Raw genomic sequence first — 27,210 nt, 5'->3', positions numbered from 1 at the left:
CCAGGAGCTTCCTCTGAGTATCCCATGTGGGTGCAGGGGCCCAAGCACTTGGGCCATCCTCCACTGCCCTCCCAGGCCACAGCAGAGAGCTGGACTGGAAGAGGAGCAACTGGGACTAGAACCAGCGCCCACATGGGATGCCGGTGCCGCAGGTGGAGGATTAACCTAGTGTGCCATGGCGCTGGCCCCCCTTGTTCTCCTTCTTAAGGCTTTATCATTATTTGTCCATGCAAACCCCTCACTTGTTTTGTTGGCTTACTCATGTGTTTGTTGGTTCATGTAATTCATGCATTCTATTCTGCCACTGTATCCTACTCTCAGTTCATGGGTATGTTTTTCTTTCATGAACACTTAAAATTATGACTATTTTGCATCGATGTATTTTTTTTAAAGATTTATTTTATTTGAAAGATAGAGTTACAAAGAGAGGTAGAGACAGAGAGAGAGGTCTTCCATCCGCTGGTTCATTCCCCAGATGGTCGCAACGGCCGGAGCTGCGCCAATCTGAAGCCAGGAGAAAGGAGCTTCTTCCAGGTCTCCCACGTGGGTGCAGGGGCCCAAGGACTTAGGCCCTCTTCTCCTGCTTTCCCAGGCCATAGCAGAGAGCTGGATCGGAAGAGGAGTGGCCAGGACTTGAACCGGCGCCCATATGGGCTGCTAGTGCTTCAGGCCGGGGCTTTAACCCACTGCGCCACAGCACCGGCCCCACGTCTCTGTATTTTTAACTTAGATAAATAGCGCCATACACCAAATGCCCACAGCAGCTATGGCTGCATTGGGGCTGAAACTGGGAGTTGGGCACTCCGTCTGGCTCTTATGGGTGGCAGGAAGCCAGTTACTTGCGCCATCACTGCTGCCTTCCAGCGTCTGCAGTGTGGGGAGCCCAAGTCAGGGCTGGAGCTGGAAATCACATCAGGCACTTTGGAATGGCATTCGGGCATCTTACCTTCTAGGCTAAATGGCTGCTCTTTGTTCCCATATCTCAGCGTTATCACTCACCACTGTGTCTCAGTGTTACCATTCACCACCCAACTGTGTTGGTTTGTGACATCTGGCCTTCATACCCTCTACATTTTGCCTGTCTGCTCTCCTGGGGGATGGATACCCACATAGATTCCTACTCCTGGATACCACAATGCTGAGTGAAATTCTCATACATGTCACCCTTCTGGGCTTGTGTAAGAGTCTTTTTTGGGATTTAGACCCAGAAGCAGGATTGGTGGTCATTGTGTGCACCTGTACTTAATGTAACCAGGAACTGCCAGCTTGTTCTCAGAGAGGCAGCTCCATCTTCCATTCCCCAGCCACGCATGAGTACCCTGAAGACCTAATCTCTGCAAACACTTGCTGTTATCCAGCTTTCCAAACTTTAGCAGTGTCACTCTCTTCATTTGCATTTCTCTGATTACTGCCAAGTTTGAGACTATCTTTATATATGTTTGTTATCTTTTAAAGTAATTCCTTTAATGTGACTTGTCTATTTATACCCTGACCTCATGTTTACATTGGGGTTTCTTTTTTTTTTTTTTTGAGATGTATTTATTTATTTGCTACATGATTTTTTTTTTTTAATTTTTGACAGGCAGAGTGGACAGTGAGAGAGAGACAGAGAGAAAGGTCTTCCTTTGCCGTTGGTTCACCCTCCAATGGCCGCCGCGGTAGCGCGCTGCAGCCGGCGCACCGCGCTGTTCCGATGGCAGGAGCCAGGTGCTTATCCTGGTCTCCCACGGGGTGCAGAGTCCAAACACTTGGGCCATCCTCCACTGCACTCCCGGGCCATAGCAGAGAGCTGGCCTGGAAGAGGGGCAACCGGGACAGGATCGGTGCCCCGACCGGGACTAGAACCCGGTGTGCCGGCGCCGCAAGGCGGAGGATTAGCCTGTTGAGCCACGGTGCCGGCCTATTTATTTATTTGAAAGACAGTTTCAGAGAGAGAAGGAGAGACAGAGAGATCTTCCATCTGTTGGTTCACCCTCCAAATGGCCACAACAGCTGAGGCTGGGACCGGCTGAAGCCAAAAGCCAGGAACCCCAACTGGGTGTCCCACATGGGTGTCAGGGGCCCAAATACTTGCATCATCTGCTACATCCTCAGGTGCATCAGCAGGGAGCTGGATCAGAAGCAGAGCAGCTGAGACTCGAACTGATGTTCCAAATATTGGGATGCTGCCATTGCAAGTGGTGGCTTATCACAATGCCAGCACTTCCATTGAGATTCCTAGTTGGAATACTTTAGATGTTAGCCACAGGGCCAGTGCTGTAACATAGTGGGAAAGACCACCGCCTGCAGTGCCAGCATCCCATATGGGCTGGTTCGAGTCCTGGCTATTGCACTTCCAATCCAGCTCTCTGCTGTGGCCTGCAAGCAGTAGAATATGGCCCAAGTCCCTGGGCCCCTGCACCTGCGTGGGAGACCCAGAAGAAGCTCCTGACTCCTGACTTCATTCTGGCTGTTGCAGCCATCTGGGGAGTGAACCAGCAGATGGAAGACCTCTCTCTCTCTCTCTCTCTCTCTCTTTGCCTCTGCCTCTCTGTAACTCTGCCTTTGAAATAAATACTTAAATTTTTTTAAAAAAAGATGTTAGCTACTTGTTAATTTTTAAACAATGCAGATAGCTTTCCTAATATAGTATGTGTCTGTTACCTTTGTATCTTTTTTGAATAGAAATCCTTAATGTATAATCTGATCAATCTATCGCTGTATCAGAAGATAAAACGCCTACATTTTTCTGTGAACTTACTGAGTTTTACCTTCTCTGTGTTGACTGATGACATTTAATAATCAAGGCATTTCACATAACAGTGCAGAAGTTTAGCCTCTCCTGAAGCAGTCAAATCTATCTCAGTGCTGGCTGGAGTCACTGAGCGGTGAGTTCCTCTTGTAGCCAGGACGTGGCCCCCTCCACCGAGTTGTCCTCAGTCAGCCCCTTGACCTCCTGACCCTTGCAGACATCTGAGTGCATGACCAGTCCCTGCTGAGTGTGCAGCCATACTTTGAACATCAAACGAGCACAGGGATGAAGCTCCGAGGGTGTTATACGGACGTAATTATGGGGTGGGTGGACCAGAGTGGAAGGCTCGGCAGCGGGTGCTGTATCTTGTGCCCGTGTGGAATGAATGTCAGTATGAGTACTAGAGTGCTACAAAAAGTTCATGGAAAATGGAATTGGAAGATGTTTGTTTTTGTGCAAACAAACAAAAAAAATTCATGCAGTCTGGGCATATATGTGTAGTCTTCAAAAAGTTCATGGAAAATACGTATTATGGGGACAAAAGGGTAGATGGAGGGGGCAGCATTGTGGCACAGCAGGTTAGGCTGCTGCCTGGGACATGGGCATCTCATGTCGGAGTGCTGGTTTCAGTTCCCACTGCTCCGATTCTGATCCAGCTCCCGGCTAACGCTCCTGGGAAGGCAGCAGATGATGGCCCAGAAAACTGACTGACTGGCTGGCATCATCTTTTAACTTTTCTGGATTGTGTCTTCTTTCTTATTTTGATGCACAAAAAAAATGAAGTATGGCTTAGTGAAATTGCATATGAGTGAAAGCTCTATATCAAGGATCTAAGATCTTGCCCCATAAAGAGCCATCGAGTAAACACTGTAGGCTTTTCAGGGCCGCCACCACCCGTGGATGGCACATCAGTGAGAATGAAAGTGACCCTTATAGGGGCCAGCGCTGTGTTGCAGCAGGTTAAAGCCCTGGCCTGCAGAGCTGGCATCCCATATGAGTGCTGGTTTGAGACCCAGCTGCTCTACTTCTGATCCAGCTCTCTGCTATGGCCTGGGATAGTAGTAGAAGGTGGCCCAAGTGCTTGGGCCCCTGCACCCACGTGGGAGCCCTTGAAGAAGTTCCTGTCTCTTGGCTTCAGCTCAGCTCAGCTCTGGCCATTGCGGGCATCTGGGGAGTGAACCAGCGGATGGAAGACCTCTCTCTCTCTGTCTCTACCTCTCTCTGTAATTCTGTCTTTCAAATAAATAAAATAAATCTTAAAAAAAAAAGAAAGTGGTCCTTTCATTTGGTCTGGATTTGTTCTATAGACTAGTTTGTGAAACTCATGCCGTAAGCCACAGGTTTAGACTTAGTTTTTCTTCCTTCTCGTTTCTCAGGTGTGAGATTGTGACATCTGTTAGTAAATACACAGTAAGCACTGAGATTATAGTGATGGACAAGACAAAAATTCGGTCTTTTAAGCTTAATGTGTGGGTGGGGAGACAGACAAATGAGCAAGCAATTCCCGAGGATAGCAGTGCTGAGCACAGAATTGGGCAGAGGGAGGCTGAGAGCAAGACATGTCAGATAAGACTTTCTGGAAGGTGCCAGCTAAAATGAAAGGGGAGGATGAGTTTGGTGAGACAAGGCAAGGGCTGTTTTGTGTTTTATCTGTAAAATCCATGTGGTGAAAATTGAGCTCAGAGTAGTTGGAAAGCAGAAACCAGGGTTTTGTGGGTTGTCAAGGAAAAAGGTAATTAGGATAGGTGGTGGTAGGAGAGGTAAGTGGCTGAAAATCAGTAGTGGGGATGACGGGAAAGAGATTGGATGAAAAATCCCAACACAGGGGCTGATGTTGTGGCACAGCTGTTTGTGGCCACTTGCAATGCCAGCTTCCCATATTAGAGTGCTGGTTGGAGTCCAGGCTGCTCAGCTTCTCACCCAGCCCCCTGCTAATGCACCTAGGAAGGCAGCAGAAGATGGCCCAAGGGTGCGGGCCCCTGGCACCCACATGAGAGACCAGGTTGGAGTTCCTGTCCTGACTTCATCCTGACCCAGACTGACTGTTACAGCCATCTGGGGAGTGAACCAGAGGATAAAAGATAGCTCTCTGTCTCTCTCTTGCTCTGCCTTTCAAATAAATAAGTAAATAAATAAGTAGATAAATAAATCTTTTTTAAAAGTCCCAACATAATCATAAAGGCTTCAGTAATCAAAGGTTGATGGTGATAACTCTCATTAAATTAAAACATTTTTTAAAATATTAAAATTTTCCAGAAAATAAAAAATATGGAAAGCATCTCCACTAGTTTTACAAAGTTAAAATAGACCTCATAGAGAATAGTAGAAGCTCATAAAAGTAAACTGTAGGCCAAGCTTACATATGATATACAAGGGTTCTTCAAAAAGCTCATGGAAAATGTAAGATTATTTTGGTACAGAAAAGTTTGAAACCTGTACATAGTTCTTTCATCTTCTTTTTTTTTTTTAAATATTTATTTATTGGAAAGAGCAACAGAGTAAGATAGATAGATAGACAGAGAAACTGGTTCCCTCCCCAAATGCTCACAACAGTAGGAGCTGGGCCAGGCTGAAGCCAGGATCTAGGAGCCAGGAACTTCATCTAGGTCTCCCACATAGGTGGCAGGGAACCAAGCACTTGAGCCATTGCCCACTGCCCCCGAGGGTGCACATTAATGGAAGCTGGATTGGAAGCAGAGGTGGGACTCAACTTCAGGCTCTTTGACACAGGATCCTGGCTTCTGAAGCTGCACCTGAACTTGTGCACCACAATACCCCCCCCCCCATCTTTTCAAAATACACATTTCCAAGAATTTTTTGAACTCCCCGGTGTGTGTGTATTTCAAAATTTTTTGCACCAAAATAAACTTTTATCTTTTAATTCCGTTTTCACCAGCTTTTTGAAGCACCCTGGCATAGGCAAATGGCCTAAATGAAATAGCAAAGTGAGTTTAGCAGAGTATTAAAAGGGTAATACACTTAGACTTGATAGATTTTATCCTAGGGATTCCAGAGTGGTTTCATATTAGGATGCATGTACTTGCTCATTATGCAAATAAAAGGGAAAATCTATATAATTATCTTGAGAGAGTCTGAAAAAGTGCTTGATGGAATTCAACTTTTTTTTTTTTTTTTTGGTGATTCCTTACAAGCCTTCACTTGTTGTACCTCTGGTTTGTGAAGTTTTTTCCTGCCTGGCTTTCTCATCTTTAGTGCCTCTGACAAATCCTTGCACATTACTTCTGTAACTTTTCATTCATGTCCCTTGTATATTACATGGCATAAGTTATTCTAGCTCTCATCCTGTAACACTCCGTTCTTGCTTCTCACTGGATTTATCGGTTTCTCTCACTACTTAACTGATTTCCTTCAGTAGAAGCTAGGTGTGAGTGAGGCACTGGAGATGCAAAGATAGATCTGACAGTGCTTGGGTTACTTGCCCCTTCTCCCTCAGACGCATTCCCTGCCTTTATCTCTCTCTGCTCTATCTTGGAGATGATTCCTACAGACTGCATCTTGCAGGATCCCTTGTCAGCTGCATCTGGCCCAATGTGGCCAGTGGGAGGCGCTACTGGAAGATTGGCAGGTGGAAGGAAGGGAGAAACCAGCATCTCTCTCTCTCTCTCTCTCTCTCTCTCTCTCTCTCTCTCTCTCTCTCTCTCTCCTGTTTTCTGCTTTTGGCCAGTGTCTTGGAGGTGGTCCCAGCTATAGCAGAGGACCCTGGCCCACCCTGGCAATACCCCCTCCTTCACTTGTCCCTGCAGCCTTCGTGAGCGGGGAGGAGTCCCACTGTTACTCACCTCTGGATTGGCTCACTATTGCCTTTGGCTTGTCAGCTCTCGCCACAGCCTTGTTATTAGTTCCTATAATAAATTCCCTCTACTGAACTGCTTCTCTTATGTTTTATTTTCCTGACTGGACGTTGCCCAGTGTAGACGAAAACCCTATTTCTCTCTGCTCAACAATTTCACAGGAATAAAGGACATTAAAATGATAAAATTAATATTCTCAATGCTCTTTAGTTTTTATTCATTTTGTTTCTTTTCTTCTTTTATATTTATTTGCTTCTTTTGTTTGAAAGGGGGAAGGAGAGAGAGAAAGAGAGAGAGAGAGAGAGAGGTCTTCCATTCATTGGTTCACTCCCTAAATGGCCCTGATGGCTGGGGCTAGGCCAGGCCGAAGCAAGGAGGCAGGAACTCCATTCTGGTCTCCTGTGTGAGTGGCGGGGGACCAGGTATTTGGGCTATCTTCTGCTAGTTTCCTTGGCACAATAGCAGGAAGCTTTATCAGAAGCAGAACAGCCGGGACTCACACTGGCTCTCTGATATGAGATGTTCGGGTGCAGGCAGCAGCTTAGCCTGCTGTGCCATAACACCTGCCCCAATAAACTACTGTTGTTATCTGACATTTAGAAAAATGTACACCCTTTGCTCAGGGCATCCAATTTAGGGCTTTTGTTGTTGCAATTATTGTTGAATTGCAGTTTTATCAAGTACACAATTTGCAAATACTTTGCCCCTTTACATGGCTGTCTTTTCATTTCTTGATGATATTTTTTATTGTTTTATTTTAATTTTTTGATGGTATCCTTTAAGCAAAAAAGTTTTAAATTTGAATATACTAGTTTATCCATTTTTGCTTTTGTTGCTCATGCTTTTAGTGTCATATCTAAGAACTTTTTTGCCAAGTCCCAGATCTTTAAGATTTACCCCTGTTTTCTTCTAAGAGTTTTGTGATTTGGATCCTTACATTTAAGCCTTTGATTAGTTTTTTTTTTTTTTTTAAGATTTATTTATTTATTTGAAAGAGTTACACAGAGAGAGGCAGAGGCAGAGAGGTCTTCCATCCGCTGGTTCACTCCCCAGATGACCACAACTAACGGAGCTGCGCCAATCCGAAGCAGGAGCCAGGAGCTTCTTCCGGGTCTCCTATGCGGGTGCAAGGGCCCAAGGACTTGGGCCATCTTCCACTGCTTCCCCAGGCCACAGCAGAGAGCTGGATTGGAAAAGGGGCAGCCGGGACTAGAACTGGCGCCCATATGGGATGCCGTCGCTTCAGGCCAGGGTGTGAACCCACTGTGCCACAGCGCTGGCCTCTTTGATTCATTTTGAATTAATTTTTTCATGTGGTAGGAGGTCTAACTTCATTCTTTTGCATATGACTATTTGGTTATCCCAGACCCGTTTGTTGAAAAGAATAGGTTTGGCCGGCGCTGCTGCTCAATAGGCTAATCCTCTGCCTGCGGCGCCGGCACACTGGGTTCTAGTCCGGGTTGGGGCGCCAGATTCTGTCCTGGTTGCCCCTCTTCCAGTCCATCTCTCTGCTGTGGCCCAGGAGTGCAGTGGAGGATGGCCCAAGTCCTTGGGCCCTGCACCCACATGAGAGACCAGGAGAAGCACCTGGCTCCTGGCTTTGGATCAGCGCCATGCGCTGGTCGCAGCGCGCTGGCCGCAGCAGCCATTGGGGGGTGAACCAACGGCAAAAGGAAGAGCTTTCTCTCTGCCTCTCTCTCTCTCACTATCCACTCTGCCTGTCAAAAAATAAAAAGAAAAGAAAAGAAAATAATAGGTTTCCCACTGAAGGGTCTTTGTGTCTTTTTGAAAATCAATTACTATAGATGTTTGGGTTTATATCTGTCCTCTCAATTCGGTTCTATTGACCCATATGTCTCTTTGTGCCAGAGCACCATTATTTTGTAGAAAGTTTTAAAATCAGGAAGTGTGGGGCTGGCGCTGTGGCACAGTGCGTTAAAGCCCCAGCCTGCAGTGCCAATTCCCATATGGACGCCAGTTCGAGTCTCGGCTGCTCCTCTTCCCATCCAGCTCCCTGCTACGGCCTGGGAAAGCAGTAGAAGATGGCCAAGTCCTTGGACCCCTGCACCCGCATGGGAGATCAGCAAGAAACCCAGCTCCTGGCTTCAGATCAATCCAGCTCCAGCTGTTGGCGGCCATTTGGGAAGTGAACCAATGGATGGAAGACCTTTCTCTCTGTCTCTCCCTCTCTTGTAACTCTGCCTCTCAAGTAAATAAAAATAAATCTTAAAAAACCTTTAAAAAATCAGGAAGTGTGAGTCATCCTACTTTTTTTTTTAAATTCATGCATATTTTTCAAGATTGCTTTGGCTGTTCTGGGGCCTTACAAGTCCATGTGAATTTTAGAATCATCTCAGCAGTTTTGACAATGAAGCCAGCTGGGATTTTGATAAGGATTGTGTTGAAACTGTAGATCAGTTTGGAGGGTATTGCTGTGTTCACAGTGCAAAGTCTTCTGATCCATGCTGATGCATCTGGGAAAGAGTGGAAGATGGCGCAATACTTGTGTTACTGCACCCAAATGGGAGACCCTGACGAAGCTCCTGGCTCCTGGTGTCAGCCTGGTCCAGCCCTGGCCATTGTTGTCCCAGGTGTATTAGCAGAGAGGTGGATGGGAAGTGCAGCAGCCGGGACTTGAACCAGTGTATCACATGGGATGCCAGCATCCAAGGCAGCAGCTTAACGTGCTGTGCCACAATGCTGCCCCCCTAGAAAACATTATTAAAAGAAATTAAAGAAGATTTCAATAAAAGGAAAAATGTCCTACATTCTAGCTTCATCAGGTGTTAGCATTTTGTCTCATAATGTTCTGTGGGTCTTCAAAAAAGTCCGTGGAAAATGACTATAATAAAAAAAAACCTATGCATGAATTTCAATTTTTTACACCAAAATAAACTTAAATTCCATTTTTCTACAAACTTCTTGAAGTTTCTGTATTAGGTCTGGATTTGTGCGTGTGTGTGTATATATCTATACATATATTTATTTATCCTTTTGTTGTAGTTGACACATTTGCAGGTACTACTTTTTTTATCTTAATATCATCACAGCAAAGAAATTTAACACTAATTCAGTAGTATTGTTTCACATATGGTGCATATTTAAATTTCCTCAGTCATTTCCAGAATGTCTTTTACGGCTTTTACTTTCATTTCTTTATTTTTTAAGGTGTTGATTGATTTGAGAGGCAGAGAGGAACGAAGGAAGCGTGTAATAACTACCTGGTCTTGACTTGTGTTCAAAGGATCCTGTGTGCAACGCAGGCATTTTCTTCAAGCTCTGAGTCTGTGTGGAGACGGGGAAAGACGTTGCAGTGGAAATATTCGCAGGCTGGGGGCAAACTGTCCGTCTTTCAGAACTTGTTTCTCTTGCTGAACGGAGAGCGTTTTATTGGCTTCCACGTACTGAAGAAGGCCACACCGATATCAGAGGCCATTCTTCCTAGCTAGTGACCAAACAGGGGCAGGGGGATCTGTGTGTGTTCGTTGCCGGTGACTTTGAAAGCTTTGTGGCGCACCCTAGAGGTGAATGGTGATCTCTTCAGCTTCCAGGGAGGAGAGCTATGTGTCTGATTCTCCTACTGTGTTGCTTTATGATTTTTTATTCAGTCGGTCATTCAATTTCTTTTCCTCATTTTCATCTGGCAAAGAGTGTGCCCGTATCTTAAACAAATTGGATTCGTATGTAATGAGAAAAACACATAAAACCCTTTGACATGCAGTAATTAAATGAAAGATGTATTAGAAGCATAGGACTTAGTTATTACGAGTAGCAACAAAGGCAGCCCAATGTCAGATCCTTGAGTTTGTTTTTACATGAAGGGGCTGTAGCTCGGCATTTTAATAAGAGTTCTAAATGAAAGGGTACCTCCAGGCTGAGTCTAGCTCTGAGACTATAATGATACTGGACTGTAAAGTTATAGTTTTCTCAGTTTACTTTAAGGGAGTTTAGGCAGAAAACACATGAAAAGAGGATTTATTTATGAACTGATTTTTTTTAGGGAAGGAACCTAAAAGGAAAAGCTAAAATATTGAACACTGCATTTATGAAATAAAGGGTAGTGTGTGTGTGTTCATGAATAGGACAACCACTTTTGTCCCATCACTTTTATTTAAACATAGAGTTCAAAGAAATGTTTTGTCTCCTGAATGTAATTTGTTTTTTTGAAAAGTAATTCTAGCCTAGAGTAAAGATTGGCAAACAGCGTAAGAGGGCAATTCAAGAAATTTGTGGAAAATGGAATTAAAAGATATTATTTTGGTGCAAAAAATGTGAATCTATGCATAGTTTTTTCATAATATACATTTTCCATAAACTTTCTGAATACCCCTAGTTATACATGATTTAGTAAAAATTCATAATATTTCCCAATGCAGTACCAACTGTTGTATATGTATTCTTTGAGATCTTTTCTGCAAGTTTTCTAGTTTTTTTTTTTTCCAGGAATTTGCTTATTCTAATGTAATCACACAAAACATGCATCTTTTATGTCTTTATGTGGACACCTACTTCCTTTTGATGGTTGAAATCTGTGAATATACTAATATCCTAATGAGGATTATTTGTCATGTTTTCTATTATAAACAATGCTGCTGTAAACATCTTTATGTGTGTATATTTGCTCACTTATGTATTCGGTTTTAGTTTGATTGTGTTTGTTTAGTTTGATTGACTTAAAATTTTTGCCAGGGGTCAGTGCTGTGGTACAGCAGGTTAACACCCTGGCCTGAAGTGCTGGTGTCCCATATGGGCGCTGGTTCTAGTCCTGGCTCTGATCGAGCTCTCTGCTATGGCCTGGGAAAGCAGTAGAAGATGGCCCAAGTCCTTGGGCCCCTGCACCCATGTGGGAGACCTGGAAGAAGCTCCTGGCTCCTGGCTTCAGATGGTGCAGCTCCGGCCGTTGCAGCCATCTGTGGAGTGAACCATCGGATGGAAGAGCTCTCTCTCTCACTCTGCCTCCCCTCTCTCTGTGTAACTCTGATTTTCAAATAAACAAATATTTTAAAATATTAATATTTAATATTAAAAATAGTAAATATTAACATTCAATATTAAAAACTCAATTTTTGCCAATTTTTAAGAATTAATTTTCTAAATATTTTAGAATTTATAAATCGGCTAATATAGCAAAATAAGTTCTAGATGGATACAGAGTTGAAACATATTTTCTATTTTAATTTTTTAAAAAGATTATATTTATTTACTTGAAAGGTAGAGCAACAGATGGTGAGAAATACCTTCTACCTACTGGTTCACCACCCAAATGTTTGCAACAGCCATCCCAAAGCCAGGAGCCCATAACTCCATCTAGGTCTCGCACGTGGTGGCAGGAACCAAAGTATTTGAGCCATCTCTTGCTGCCTTCTGCTCATTATCAGGAAGCTGGATCAGAAGCAGAGTAGTTAGGACTCGAACCCTGGCACTTTGACAAAGAAATGCAGGTATACAAAGTGGCAGCTCAACCCAATGTGCTACAATGCCCACCTTGCCAATTCCTTTTTTTTTTTTTTTTATTTGACAGATAGAGTTAGTCAGTGAGAGAGAGAGAGAGACAGAGAGAAAGGTCTTCCTTCCCTTGGTTCACCCCCCAAATGGCTGCTACGGCCGGCGTGCTGCACCGATCCAAAGCCAGGAGCCAGGTGCTTCCTCCTACTCTCCCATGCAGGTGCAGGGGCCCAAGCACTTGGGCCATCCTCCACTGCCTTCCTGGGCCATAGCAGAGAGCTGGACTGGAAGAGGAGCAACTGGGACTAGAACCAGCGCCAATATGGGATGCCAGCGCCACAGGCGGAGGATTAACCAAGTGAGCCACAGCGCCGCCCCCTGCCCCCCTTTTTTAAGATTTATTTTATTCATTTGAAAGAGTTAGAGAGGTAGAGACAGAGAGAGAGGTCTTCCATCTGCTGGTTCATTCCCTAGATGGCTGCAATGGCTGGAGCAGCGCTGATCCGAAGCCAGGAGCCAGGAGCTTCCTCCGGGTCTCCCATGTGGGTACAGGGACCCAAGGACTTGGGCCATCTTCTCCTGCTTTCCCAGGCCATAGCAGAGAGCTGGATCAGAAGAGGAGCAGCCGGGACTCGAACCGCTGCCCATATGGGATGCCGGAGCTTCAGGCCAGGGCGTTAACCCACTGCGCCACAGCACCAGCCCACCAATTCCTTTTTAAAAATTTTATTTGAGGGTAAAGAGACAGAGAGAGAGAGCTAGCAAACTCCCAGCTGCTGGTTCTCTCCCCAGCCTGGAAGACTGCACTGGGCTTGGCCAAAGCTGGACCCCAGGAGTCTCAAGCAGCGGCTTAACTTGCTGCATCACAACACTTGCCCCTTTTCCAGTTTTCAGCTGGGCTATTTGTTTTAACAATAGATTCAAAAAGCTTCTTAGAAATAAAAATCTGTTCTCTTTATGTTAATAAAAGGTAAGATGAAACAAAACAAAGAGCTCTTTATATTATGGTGACACCAACAGTTTGTTCATCATATGTATTGCAAATATTTTTATCCAGTTTGTTGCTTATTTTTTGAATTTGCTTATGGTGTCTTGGGCCATAAAGAAGTTTACTTTTTTTGTAGTAAGAGTATAAATATTTGGGGGGGGGGGGGCCAGCACTGTGGCATAGTGGGTAAAGCCTCAGACTGTAGCGCCAGCATCCCATATGGGCACCAGTTCGAGTCCCAGCTGCTACACTTCCAATCCAGCTCTCTGCTGTGGCCTAGGAAAGCAGTGGAATATGGCCCAAGTCCTTGGGCTCCTACACCATGTGGGAGATCTGGAGGAAGCTCCTGGCTCCTGGCTTAGGATCAGCACAGCTCCAGCCATTGCAGCCATCCGGGGAGTGAACCTGCAGTGAAAGACTCCTCTCTCTCTGTCTCTGCCTTTCAAATAAATAAATAAATAAATCTTTAACAAGTTTTACTTAATTTACTTGAAAAGCAGAGTGACACAGAATGAGGAAAAGAGAGAGGGAGAGAGATCTTTCCACCCACTGGTTTATTTCCCAAATGGGCACAAAAACCAGAGGTGGGCCAGGGTGAAGCCAGGAGCCAGGAATTCCATCCAGGTCTCTCATATTGGTGGCAGGAATCCAAGTACTTGGGCCATCATCTGCTGCCTTCTTGGGTGCATTAACAGGAAGCTGGAATTGAAGCAGAGCAGTTGGGACTTGAACCAACACTCTGATAGGAGCTACAGGTGTACCAAGTGTCAGCTTCACCTGTTACCACAACACTAATGCCTATAAATATCTTTTTATTGGCTCTGAATTTCATGCCAGGTGTATGAAGCTGTTTCCATTCCTTGGGTTTCTATTTTCTTCTAGTACTTTTTTTTTTTTTTTGCCAGGCAGAGTTAGACAGTGAGAGAGTTATAGACAGTGAGAGAGAGAGAGGTCTTCCTTCCATTGGTTCACTCCCCTAATGGACGCTACGGCTGACACTGCGCCGATCCGAAGCCAGGAGCTGGGTACTTCCTCCCAGTCTCCCATGCGGGTGCAGAGACCCAAGCACTTGGACCATCTTCCTCTGCTCTCCTGGGACACAGCAGAGAGCTGGACTGGAAGAGGAGCAACTGGGACTAGTACCAGCGCCCCAACCGGGACTAGAACCTGGGGTGCCGGTGCTGCAGACAGAGGATTAGCCGATTAGCCAAGTGAGCCACAGCGCTGGCCACTTCTTCTAATAATTTTTGATCATTGTATTGAATGCACATTGTGAAAATACATTACCATCTCTTACTCTGCTGTTTCCCTTATGATAATCATTTTGTCTCAGTTCTGATAACCATATTCCTTATCCTGTCCTCTTGATGAGGTCTCTCAGACATCTTGCTTACCTGATGCTTGTTTTCTGGGAGATTCCTCAGGAAGACTCCATGTGAATAGTATTCCTTGAGTTCTTCCATGTTCAAAGAAGTTTATCCTTGAGGTTCTCCTTGGTTATGAAGTCCTTGGCTTATATTTTTTCTGAGTGTCTTTAGTACATGACTGTATTTCCTGCTGTCAAAGTCTATGACAGTCTGACTTCACCCCTTATAAGGAACTTGGTTATTTTGCCTTGGTGCTCAAAGGATTTTCTTCTGTGTGTCTTTACTGTCTAGCAGTTTTACAAGCAATGTTTTTGTGCTGCCCATACTGAATTCAGTTTTGCAGACATGTCAAACCATTTTTTAAAAAAGATTTATTTATTTATTTATTTGGAAGGCAGAGGTTGCAGAGAAAGGAAGAGACAGAGAGAGAGGAGAGAGAGAGAACGCCAAAGAAAAAGAGATCTTCCATCTGCTGGTTCACTTCCCAAATGGCCGTAATGGCCAGAGCTGGGCCTGTGTGAAGCCAGGAGCCAGGAGCCAGGAGCTTCTTCCTGGTCTTCCATGTGGGTGCAGGGGCCCAAGCTTGGGCCATCTTTTGCTGCATTATCAAGGAGATGGATGGGAAGTGGAGCAGCCAGGACTCGAACCAATGCTCATACGGGAGTCCAGCATTGCAGGCAGTGGCTTTACCTGCTATGCCACAGCGTCCACCCCCAAACCTTTTCAGTATGTAGTTTCACATCTTTAAACTTGTCTAGAAATATGTAGTTATGGTTTTCATCTGTTTCGTGAGCCCGTCCTTGTTGCATGCCTCCGTTGTGTATTGGGACGACAGTCAACTCAATCTTTTCTTTTTTCTTGTCTGTAACGTTGAGTGGCATCTGACGCCATTCTTTTGCAATACTCTCATTTACACCAGATGGATGTGGAAGGCCTGGATAACCTTCCGAGATTTGAGCCTCCTGAGTTTTGTCTTCTGTTGTTCTCACAGTGTTCAGACCCGTGACCTTGAACTCATGCCCCTGTCCTGTTCACAGTGTGGAGGTTTCCCCAGTGAGGGCCTTTGTCCTGGAAGAGCTCCAGTTGATTAGACTGTAGAATCCCTTGGGTCACAACAGTAACAATGGCTGGTTGCCATGGTTTCTCCCTGAGCCTCCCCACAGCTGTGTCTGGTAGAACAGACCTCCTCAGCGGCTCCCTACCCTTCGTGGGACTGTGATCCGTTGCTCACACATGGTGGCTGTAATCAGTGGATCCTGAAGGTGCTCTTTGAGCTGGTGACCCTTCCCTCCAGGGACATCTGTAACCTGCAGGATTTCTAAGTTGGCACACCCCAGCCCTCTACGTGTTCCCTCTGCTTTACCCAGATGTGGCAGACTTGGCCAGTGTGTGCTCACAGCTCAGGGGTTAGGACTGCAGCAGTTTTCCTGCTTTATCTCAGACGATGCTTTTCTTCCGAGTAATGTTTGGGTCTGAGAGTCACAGGTGAGGGTGAAGCCAGGAGCCTGGAACTCCATTCGGGTCTCCCATGTGGGTGGCAGGGGTCTAAGCACTTGGGCCATCTTTCGCTGCTATCCTAAGTGCTTCAGCAGACAGCTGGATCACAAGTGGAGCAGCCGGGACTTGAACCAGCATCTATTTATCAGTGGAGAACAAAGCCCTTGGCTGGGTCTCCCCTGCTTGACCCCTTCACTTTGCTTGAGAAATCTGCAACCTGCTCGAGATCTAGAGAAGGTGGTATCAATTCTTACAGCTGCTCCTCCAACCCCAATTTTGTTCAGCAAATCCCTTTGAGAGAGTCTTTGTCTCTGTTGTTCAGAGTTGAGGCCATTCTCTACTTTCATGAATTTCCTCTTTTATTTTGACCTTCACAGAAGGGGATGGTAGATAATTATATTTTCTTTATAGGAATTCTCAGACATATAGCTTAAAAATTATATCTTGTGAAAAAGTAATACAAGACAGTATACAAAATTTAATACACCTAAAAGGGAATATGAGGAAAAAGAAGTTTGTCTTCTACCTCCAGGTCCTTGCTCCCAAGTTTCCAGCCCTTGGAAGAATAAAGCTATAGAATCTATATTCTGGGGATTGGCACTGTGGCATAGCTGGTAAAGCCGCCACCTGCAGTGATGGCATCTCATATGGGCGCCGGTTTGAGTCCTGGCTGCTCCACTTCCGATCCAGCTCTCGATGCCCAAGTCTTTGGGCCTCTGCACCCATGTGGGAAACCTAGAGGAAACTCCTGGCTCCTGGCTCCTGGCTCCTGGCTTTGGATCAGCCAGCTCTGGCCGTTGTGGCCAGTTGGGGAGTGAACCAGAAGATGGAAGCCCTCTCTTTCTCTCTCTCTCTCTCTCTCTCTCTCTCTCTCTCTCTCTCTTCCTCTCCTCTCTGTGTGTAACTCCAACTTTCAAATAAATAAATAAATAAATAAATAAATCTTAAAAAAAAATAAGGATCTATATTCTGAGAGTGGAATTGCTTTGTCAAAGAATATATGCATATGTGGCCGGTGCCACGGCTCACTAGGCTAATCCTCTGCCTGCGGCGCTGGCACACCGGGTTCTAGTCCCGGTCAGGGCACTGGATTCTGTCCTGGTTGCTCCTCTTCCAGTCCAGCTCTCTGCCATGGCCCGGGAAGGCAGTGGAGGATGGCCCAAGTGCTTGGGCCCTGCACCCACATGGGAGACCAGGAGGAAGCACCTGGCTTCTGGCTTCGGATCGGCGCAGTGCGCCGGCCGCAGTGTGCCAGCGGTAGCGGCCATTTGAGGGGTGAACCAACGGAAAAGGGAAGACCTTTCTCTCTGTCTCTCTCTCTCTCTCTCACTGTCCACTCTGCCTGTCAAAAAAAAAAAAAAGAACATATGCATATGTGCATTTGATAGATATTGCCAGATCGCCCTGCACAGGACATATCAACATGTATGCTATCAACAAAAAAAGAGAGCCCCATTTTCCTTACACTCTCACCAGTACGGTGATGCGCCACACTTGTTCAAATTTTTATCATTCTGATAGGTAAGATAGATTTATGGTTTTAATTTGTGTTTCCTGTATTTCAAGTGAGTTTGAGCATCTTGTGTGTTAAAGAACCATTTGTATTTTCTGTGAACTGTCTGTTCATTACCTCTGCAGGTTTGTATTTTGGGTTAATGGTGTTTCTTTTTTCCCCTTTGGGTTTGTAGGCTCTCTTATGTATGGGAACACTGGTTGATTCTTTGGATAAGACTCTTTTTCCCCAGTTTATTCGTCTATGTTTGTTCAACTGTGTTTGTGCTGCATTTTAGACACGCAGAAAGATTTGGTTTGTATGTAGTTGATTTGTATAGATCTTCCCCTATTCTAAGACTTTAAAGATTCTCCTGTGTTTTCTTTTGCTAATTATGTTATTTTCATTTTTTATCTTTTAACTGTTTGGTACTATCAGAGTCACTTTCTTTCTTTATTTTTTTTTTTTTAAGATTTTATTTATTTGAGAGGTAGAGTTACAGAGAAAGGGAGGGCAGAGAAAGTCTTCTATCTGCTGGTTCACTCCCCCAATGGCCACAATGGCCTGAGCCTGGCTGATCTGAAACTGGGAGCCAGGAGCTTCTTCTGGGTCCCCGACGTGGGTACAGGGGCCCAAGCACTTGGATCATCTTCTACTGCTTTTTCAGGCCATAACAGAGAGCTAGCTTGGAAGAGGAATAGCTGGGACTCAAACTGGTGCCCACATGGGATGCCAGCACTGGAGGCAGAGGCTTAGCCCACTACACCACAGCATAGTCACTTTGGATGTGAGGAAGAATATAGGGCGCCCAACTATATTTTTCTTAGATGCTATTTTATTTCAATACCATTTATTAGTTATTTTGGAGTACTAGCTTTCTCATTTATTAAATGTATGAATGTGTTTGGATCTAATTCCTTGTTTACTCCATTGATTTGTTTGTCTATTTACTTACCAGTATCAAACTTTTAAAGATCTAGGCTTAAGGGTGTGTGTTATGGTGCAGCTGGTAAAGCCACTACTCTGGGATACCCACAATCCCATAATGGAGTTCCACCCTTGCCTTCACTTTTTTAACCTTGGTTTGTTTTTGTTTTTTTTACCTTGTTGACTTCACTTCTGATCCAGCTTCCTGCTAATGTGCACCCTGGGAGGCAGCAGATGATGGCTCAAGTACTTGGGTCCCTGCCACTCACACAGGAGACCTGGCTGGAGTTCCCAGTTCCTGGCCTCAGCTTGGTCCAGCCCTGCCTATTGCAGGCATCTGGGGATTGAACAGGGGAATGGAAGGTCTCTTTCTCTCTCCATCTTGTTTTCTCTCTGCCTTTCAAATAATTAAAAGGGAATAAACATTAAAAATTAGGCCTAAATATTTTTTAAAAAGATTTATTTATTTATTTGAAAGTTAGAGTTACACAGAGAGAAGCAGAGGCAGAGAGAGAGAGAGGTCTTCCACCCTCTGATTCACTCTCCAATTGGCTGCAATGGCCGGAGCTGCACCAATCTGAAGCCAGGAGCCAGGAGCTTCTCCCAGGTCTTCTCACATGGTGCAGGGGCCCAAGGACTTGGACCATCTTCTACTGCTTTCCCAGGCCACAGCAAAGAGCTGGATAGAAGTGGAGCAGCTGGGACTGGGACCAGTGCCCATATGGGATGCTGGCACTGCAGGCAGCGGTCTTACCCGCTACGCCACAGTGCCGGCCCCAGGCCTAAAATATTTTTTAAAATGCTAATTCAATAAAATTATTTTGGCAAGAAGTTCTGCTGGAAGATTTTAGTAGTATCTTCACAGCAAGATGTTTTAGATAGGGGCCAGCACTGTGATATAGTGGGTTAAACTACAGTCTACAGAGTTGGCATCCCATATGGGTGCCAGTTCCAGTTCAAGCTGCTTCATTTTGGTTCCAGCTCCCTGCTAATGCATCAGGGAAAAGTGTAGGAAGATGGTCTAAAGGCTTGTGCTCCTGTATCCACATGGGAGACCCAGAAGAAGCTCCTGGCTCCTGGATTCAACCTGGCCTAGCACCCAGCTGTTGTGGCCATTTGGGGAGTCAACCAGAGGGTGGAAAATCTCTTTCTCTCTGTGTCTATCTCTCCCTTTCTTTCTCTGTAAGTCTGCCTTCCAAATTAAAAAAAAATTATGTTTATATAAACACTTTTTTAAGTACTTTTTCTTTCTTAGATTTTTTCATTTGTTAATTCCAGATTTTTTAAAAAAACTTTTATTTATTTTACTTTTGATTGAAAAACAGACCCACAGACACACACACACACACACACTTACCCACTTACACACACATACACAGAGTGGTTTCCCATCTGCTGGTTCACTCTAATGAGCACAACAGCTGGAGCTGAACCAGGCCAAAGCCAGGAATCAGGAATTCAGTCTGGGTCTCATATGTGGGTGACAGGGACCCAAGCACTTGAACCATCAGCTGCTCCCTCCCAGGGTGTACATTAACAGGAAGCTAGAATTATGAGCAGAGCTCAGACTCAAAACCAAACACCCCAATATGGGTGGTTGATGTTCCAAGCAGCATCTTAACTGCTATGACAACTGTATACTGTCAACAAGTATCTACTGATTACCTGCTCTATGCTAGACAGTGCTCTTGGAACTGATGTCAGTAGGGAACAAAATAGACAAGGAGTTTGCTCTCATTGAGTTTATAATCAGCAGTTAATAAGAAAATCTCAGGTTGTGATCAGTTCTATGGAGAAAATAAAGCAGAGTGGTATGACTGGAAACCACCTTAGGAGCAAGATCTAGTAGGAGGTTGCTATAGCTCTACTGAATACACCAGTTACCACTTACTAGCAAGGTGGAGGAGGGGAATGAGAAAAGAATAAACTAGATTAAATAAGATCCCGTGTACATCTCAGGTTATCTGCGTGCATGTTGTATGGCCCTGAGCAAATCACCTAAGTGTTCTGGTTCCCAGTTTTCTCAGCTTCCTAGAGGGGAAAATTAGTAGCTAGTTCACAGTGGTTTATTGAGATTAAATGTGACAACATAAGCAGAAAAAGAAAAAGGAAAACCTAGAAAAGTGTTTGGCCTGTAATAGTTGCTTTACAAATGCTAGCCAAAATGTTACTAGCTTGGGGTGAGTGTTGTGGTACAGTGGGTTAAGCCATTGCTTGAGACTCCCATATCCCCTATTGGAATATCAGTTTGAGTCCTGGCTACACTGCTTCCCATCCTGGGAAACAGCAAATGATGGCTCAAGTGCTTGGACCTCTGCCATCCACATGGAGACCTGGAAGGAATTCTAGAATCCTGGCTTTGGCATGGCCCAACCCTGACTATAGTGGGCATTTGGGTTGTTGTGGAACATGGATAGAAGATCTCACTTTCACTCTGTCACTCTGCCTTTCACTTAAGTAAATCAGATTAGAGAAAGTGCCTTGTAATGTAGTTAATGTACACTTAAAATGGTGAATTTAAAAAAAAAACTAGCTTAATACTAATAATGAAATCTATTCATTAAAAATTTAAAAATAAAGACTTTCCCCCTTGATTTCACTGGTTGTAATGTCATGTGTCTAATAAAATGGTAATATTTAGGGAAAGCTCTTTAAATAGCCATCCATGCCTGCTGTCACCATGGTAACTGCTGGAAGGGGGGATTGCTCATGTCAGCACATTCATTTCTGTGAATTGTTGTAGTGTCATGTTCATCTACTGTTGGCCAAATTTTGTTGAGTCATAAATAACAGAAAGGATCTAAGTTGGTATTGAACCTTGTTTTAAAACAAGTTGTAGTAGATTCCAAAGGTAATGCATTAAAGTCTCGTTAAGAAACACCAGAATATTTCCCCTTTTTACTTTGCCAACTGGACTTATGTCTTCATTGGCCATTCAAGAAGGGCAGAGGAAATATTATTTTAAGATCCAGGCAAACTGGGTGTCTGTCTTGTAATGTCAGAGGAAATAAATAATAAAAAAAGAAATATGCTAGCATCATCACTGTTTTATAGGTGCTGAGCCACAATGCCAGCCCCAAACTTTCAGTCTTTTTTTTTTTTTCATTTATTTATTTGAAAGGCAGAGTTAAGGGGGGGCGGAGGAGACAAAGACAAAGAGAGATCTTTAATCTGCTGGTTCACTCTCCAAATAGCCACAACAGCCAGGACCAGGCCACACCAAAGACAGGAGTCAGGGGCCAGGAGCTCCATCTGGATCTCCCACATGGGTGCAGGGGCCTAAGGACTTGGATCATCTTCCACTGCTTTCCTAGGCATATTAGTAGGGAGCTGGATTGGAAGTGGAGCAGCCGGGTCTTGAACCAGTGCTCATATGGGATGCTGGCATTGGAGATGGTGGTTTAACCCATTGTGCCACAATGCCAGCCCCTAAACTTTTAGTCTTATATGGAATTTCTTGGTTAACAGACTCAGAGTACAAAGCTGCAACTTTTTTTTTTTTTTTTTTTTTTAATTTGAAAATCAGAGTTACAGATGCCACAATGGCCAGGAATTCACAATGGTCAGGCTGGGCCAGGCTGAAGCCAGAAGCCAGGAGCTTCTTCTGGGTCTCCCATGCAGGTGCCAGGGCCCAAGCACTTGGGCCATCTTCTGCTGCTGTCCCAGGTGAATTGGAAGTGGAGCTGCTGGGATATGAACTGGCACCCACGTGGGATGCCGGCATCGCAGGCGGTGGCTTCATCTGCTGCACCACACCGCTGGCCCCATGACTTGGTATTTAACGTTATCTTTCTCTCTAGCTGAAGTCTCCAGCAAAGGCAGCAGAGTGCCTTTGGGGATGGGAGTGTTGGCCTGTTAGATGGATACTGGTCCATGTAGTCCTAGTTGGTTGGTGCCATCATCCCATTGTGTCTCCACTGGAACCTCTGTGTCCGTCTTCTCTCTGTGCTGGTTGCTCCGTGCCTTCTTCCTGATTGCCAGGCTCCCACAGGCGTGCAGGCCCGTGCTCTGCTGCAGTGCCTTCTAGGTCACACACGCCGGGGTCGGCTGTGTGGGACTTGGTCCAGTGCCCTCCAGCCCACCCTCCTGGCTGCAGGGCCCTGCCGAGGGCTGAGCCTCTTTAGAAGGACTGCCTCTGGGAGGAGCTGGTGACGTGTCTGGGGTTTATGTTATCTCGATTCCTGCTGAATCCCAGATCTGAGCCTGGGATGGAGATAGGACAAATTGGGGACTCCTTTTCAGAGGCTTAACAGAACCTCTAAAAAGAGGTGGCCGGCGCCGCGGCTCAATAGGCCAATCCTCCACCTGCGGCACCGGCACACTGGGTTCTTGTCCCGGTTGGGACGCCGGATTCTGTCCCAGTTGTCCCTCTTCCAGGCCAGCTCTCTGCTGTGGCCTGGGAAGGCAGTGGAGGATGGCCCAAGTGCTTGGGCCCTGCACCCGTGTGGGAGACCAGGAGAAGTTCCTGGCTCCTGGCTTTGGATCAGCGCGGTGCGCCGGCTGCAGCGGCCATTGGAGGGTGAACCAACGGTAAAAGAAAGACCTTCTCTCTGTCTCTCTCTCTCACTGTCCACTCTGCCTGTCAAAAAAAAAAAAAAGAAAAGAAATCATAGTTCCTCCATTGGAAAACCCTGGCTTGCTTCAAGAGTGATCTGTGTTTATGAGCATTTCTGTTTATGGGCCTATTTTAGAGAAGAAATCCACAAATATTCACCACAAATTTTAAACTAACAAACACAGCAGATTGTGTCAGCGCTTGGGATGCACACATCCCTTCCAGGGGTGAATGGTTCAAGTCCTGGCAACTCTGTGCTTCCGACCAGCTCCCTGCTAATGCACCTGGCAGGCAGCAAAAGGTAGTCCAAGTCCTTGGGCCCCTGTCACTCACGTGGGAGGCCCAGATGGACTTGCTGGCTCCTGGCTTCAGTCTGGCGTAGCCCCAGCTGTTGCAGGCATTCAGAGAGTGGACCAGCAGATGAAAGATCTCTCTCTTCTATGTTTCTCCCTCTCTCTCTGTCTCTCTGCCTCTCAAATAAATAAACCTTAATAATAAAGGATTTGAAAATTAATTATGCCATGCTTCCTGTGTTTGTAAGAGGAGTCACCTTGTTTGTGATCTTTACTGTTTATCTATAGCCTAGGACAGAGTCCAAAGCCTTTCCACGTCTTTCCTTTATTTCCGTTGAAATAGCCTAACTTAGAATCACAGGTCATCAGGACAATAACAGCTATGTTGGCTCTGTATGTTAAGGGAAAATATGGGTGCAGACATTGTAATTTCTTATAACTCTTTCACATTCTGTCAGCTGTCAAGCTAACAAGCATATCACATTTAACAGCTGGAAGTGAGAGCTTCTATCTAGTAGATAATGATGAGTGAATTCCCAGTCTACCCCTTCACTGCATTTCACTCTGGAAAGTGTTTATATCATTTTATAGCACTTCAGTGTAATTTTAAAATATGCCAAAAATATGTCTTTAATTTGTAAAAAAAACGGACAAGTACCAGGGAAGTCAAACTCAGCTATTTCACTGTCTACGTTGCAGTTTGGTCATATCAAGCATCTTAGCAGGATATCTTAGCATTAAAAGTCATGATATGGGGCAGGCTTGTGGCGTAGCAGGTTGAGCTCAGCCTGCGACACTGGTGTCTCATATGGGCTCTGGTTTGAGTCCTGGCTGCTCCACTTCTGATTCAGCTCCCTGTTAATGTGCCTAGGAAAGCAGCAGAGGATGGCCCAAGTGTTTGGACCTCTGCACCCACATGGGAAACCTGGAAGAAGCTCTGGACTCCTGGCCTGGCCCAGCCCCAGCTGTTTCGGCCATTTGAGGAGTGAACCAGTGGATGGAAGATCTCTCTGTGTTTCTCCTCCTCTCTCTGTAGCGCTGCATTTCAAATAAATAAAAACACATTTAAATCATGATGTTTTGGCTGATTCAGGATGCTCTAAATATTGATTACTAAAATATATGAGGAGTCTGTAAAAAGTTTATGGACAATGTGTATTATGAAAAAAAATGCATGGATTTCAAAGGGTTTTTTTTTTTTTTTGCACCAAAATAAACTTATGCTTTATTCCATTTTCCACAAACTTTTTACAAAAATATATTTATCTGCTTGCTTGTTTATTTAAGAATATTTTATTATTAAAAATATTTTATTTTATTTGAAAGGCAGAGTGACGGAGAGGGAGAGGGTGAGGGAGAAGGAGAGGGAGAGAGAGAGAGAGAGAGAGAGAGAGAGAGAGAGAAATAGATCTTCCAAATGACTACAATGGTTGGGGTTGACCAGGCTGAAGCCAGTCTATCCAGGTCTCCCACATGGGTGACAGAGACCCAAGTGCATGGGCTATCTTCCACTGTTTTCCCAAGAATATCAACAGGGAGCTGGATCAGAAGTGCCAGGAATTGAACCCGCTTTCTGATATGGGATGCCGGTGTTGCAGACGGTAGGTAGCTTAACCTGCTGTACTACGTGCTGATCCTATTTATTTCTGTGAGAGGTGGAGGGGAGAGGGGAGAGGAGAAAGAGACAGAACTTCCATTCAGTGATTTACTCCCTAAATGCCCACAACAGCTGGGATTGAGCTGAGCCAAAACCCTGGGACCCGAGAATTCAACCCAGGTCTCCCCCATGGGGGCAGGGACCTAATTACTTGAGCCATCACTGCTACCTCCCAGGGTCTGCATTAGCAGAACACTGGAGTCAGGAGCCAGACTGGGACTCAAACCCAAGTAATCCAGTCTGAGTCCAGGCATCTTAACGAGCATCTTAGCCTCTAGGCTAAACACCTGCTCCCGTCATTCTTCGCTTTAACTATCCACATGAACGGAATACCACTCCCTTGATATGCAGTGTGTTTCAGCATGGGAAAGCAGACACTGGTTCCCACTGTCCATACCGCACCACTGAAAGACAGAGCGCCCACGACTGCAGTTTGGTTTAACATGTTTATCACATTTGCAATACAATTATTTCTCAATAACCATGGAGGGTTGGCTCCAGGACTCCTAAGGATACCCAAATCCTTGGGTGCTCAAGTCTCTTTCATAAAATATCCAATAACCTACATGTCTGGATTACTTATAATCCCCAGTGCAGTGTAAATGCCATGTAAACAGTTATTACACTGTATTGTTAGTGAGTAGTGACAAGAAGAAAGTCTAGCCATCTTCACTCCAGGTATAATTTCTTAAAAAACTGTTCTTGAGCCACGGTTGGCTGAATCAGTGATGCAGAACCTGTGGACCAGCTGCGCTGAGTGACGTTTCAATGATGTTGATCATCAGCATCGTCAGGTTTTCTCTAAGGAAACATCAGTGGTGCAGATTGGCATTGGCTGCAAAGCCTTTTATCCTGTGCAGCAGCTCCTTTTCTTCCTGGTCCTCCATTGGTTGAGATCCGAGGCCTCTTTTCCACTTTGCACCTTGGCCCTTGTGTCTGAGCTTTGACCAAGAAAGATGCTGATTTGGGGCCGTTGCTGTGGAACAGTAGGTTAAGCTTCTGCCTGTGGTGCCAGCATCCCATATCAGCTCCAGTTCTAGTCCTGGCTGTTCCTCTTCTGATCCAGCTCTCTGCTTATGGCCTGGGAAAGCAGTGGAAGATGGCCCAAGTCCTTGGGCCCCTCACCTTCATGGGAGTCCTGGAAGAAGCTTCTGGCTCCTGGCTTTGGATTGCTCAGCTCAAGCCATTGCAACCATTTGGGGAGTGAACCAGAGGATGGAAGATCGCTCTCTTTCTGTCTCTCTTCTCCCTCTGTCTGTAACTCTGCCTCTCAAACAAATATACAATTCATAAAAAAATAAAAAAGAAGGGTGCTGATTCATGCCCTGCACGGAGGGCTCATTCAGTTTGTAAATTGAAATTGCTTGCTGGCCTGCACATGTGTTAGCGATCCTTCTTCCGTATGGCATGGTGTTGATATTCCTTGGTGTTCAGAGTGTTATTCAGTACAGAAATTTTGCTGACATCTTGTTCTATTTTCTCTTTGATTAAAACATTTATACATTGGGGTCGGCGCTGTGGCATAGTGGGTAAAGCTGCTGCCTGCAGTGCCGGCCTCCCATATGGGTGCCAGTTTGAGTCCCAGCTGCTTCATTTCTGATCCAGCTCTCTGCTATGGCCTAGGAAAGCAGTAGAAGATGGCCCAAGTCCTTGGGGCCCTGGACCCATGTGGGAGACCTGGAAGAAGCTCCTGGCTCCTGGCTTCAGATCGGTACAGCTTTGGCCATTGTGGCCATCTGGGGAATGAACCAGAGGATGGAAGACCTCTCTCTCTCTGTCTCTCTCTGCTTCTCCTCTCTCTGTGTAACTTTTTCAAATAAATAAATAAGTATTAAAAAAACATTTATACACTTTGGTGTATTCTTAAAAATGTCACACTAGTGTGGGTTCTGTACCTGTTTTGTTGTCTCTCAGGACCGCAGCCTTAAATAATAGCTCTATAGTTGTGTTCTTTTCCTTCTGGTAATAAAAGTCCTCATTTTGCACTGGTGAACATTATTTTGACCTTGAAGAACTTGATTTAACAAAGAGACCATTGTACTTTGTTTGAAAGTGACATGGAAACGCTTAAGTGGTTTTCTGCCAGTATTTGAAAATCTTCATAAAAACAAAAGAAGGGGTAAGCATTTGGCATAGTAATTACAGTGCCAGTTGGGACACTGCATCCCATTTTGGGGTGCCTATGTTTGAGTCTTAGCTCTGCTTTCAGTTCCAGCTACCTGCTAGTGCATATCTTGTGAGACATCAGGTGATGGCTCAAGTACTTGCGTCCCTGCCACCCATGTGGGAGACAAAGTTTGAATTCCAGGCTCCTGGCTTCTGCTGGCCTGACCTAACTCCAGCTGTTGTGGGCATTTGGGGAATGAACCAGTGGATGGAAGATCTCTGTATGTTTCTGTTTCTTTGCCTTTCAACTATATATAGTAAACAAATAATTTTTATAAAG

The 27,210-nt window shown here is 45.1% G+C and overlaps 1 non-coding gene across 1 annotated transcript; it reads left to right on the top strand.

The window, feature by feature from the left end:
* Positions 1–21,147: 21,147 nt before the first annotated feature.
* LOC133747401 (small nucleolar RNA SNORA27) lies at positions 21,148–21,272 on the top strand. Its single transcript, XR_009864353.1, has one exon. It is a non-coding gene; the product is annotated as a small nucleolar RNA SNORA27 (small nucleolar RNA).
* The last annotated feature ends 5,938 nt before the right edge of the window (positions 21,273–27,210 follow it).

The sequence above is a fragment of the Lepus europaeus genome, chromosome 18 (genome assembly GCF_033115175.1).
Source record: "Lepus europaeus isolate LE1 chromosome 18, mLepTim1.pri, whole genome shotgun sequence".
In the NCBI taxonomy this organism is placed as follows: Eukaryota; Metazoa; Chordata; class Mammalia; order Lagomorpha; family Leporidae; genus Lepus; species Lepus europaeus.
This window is presented reverse-complemented; position numbering and strand designations above follow the sequence as displayed.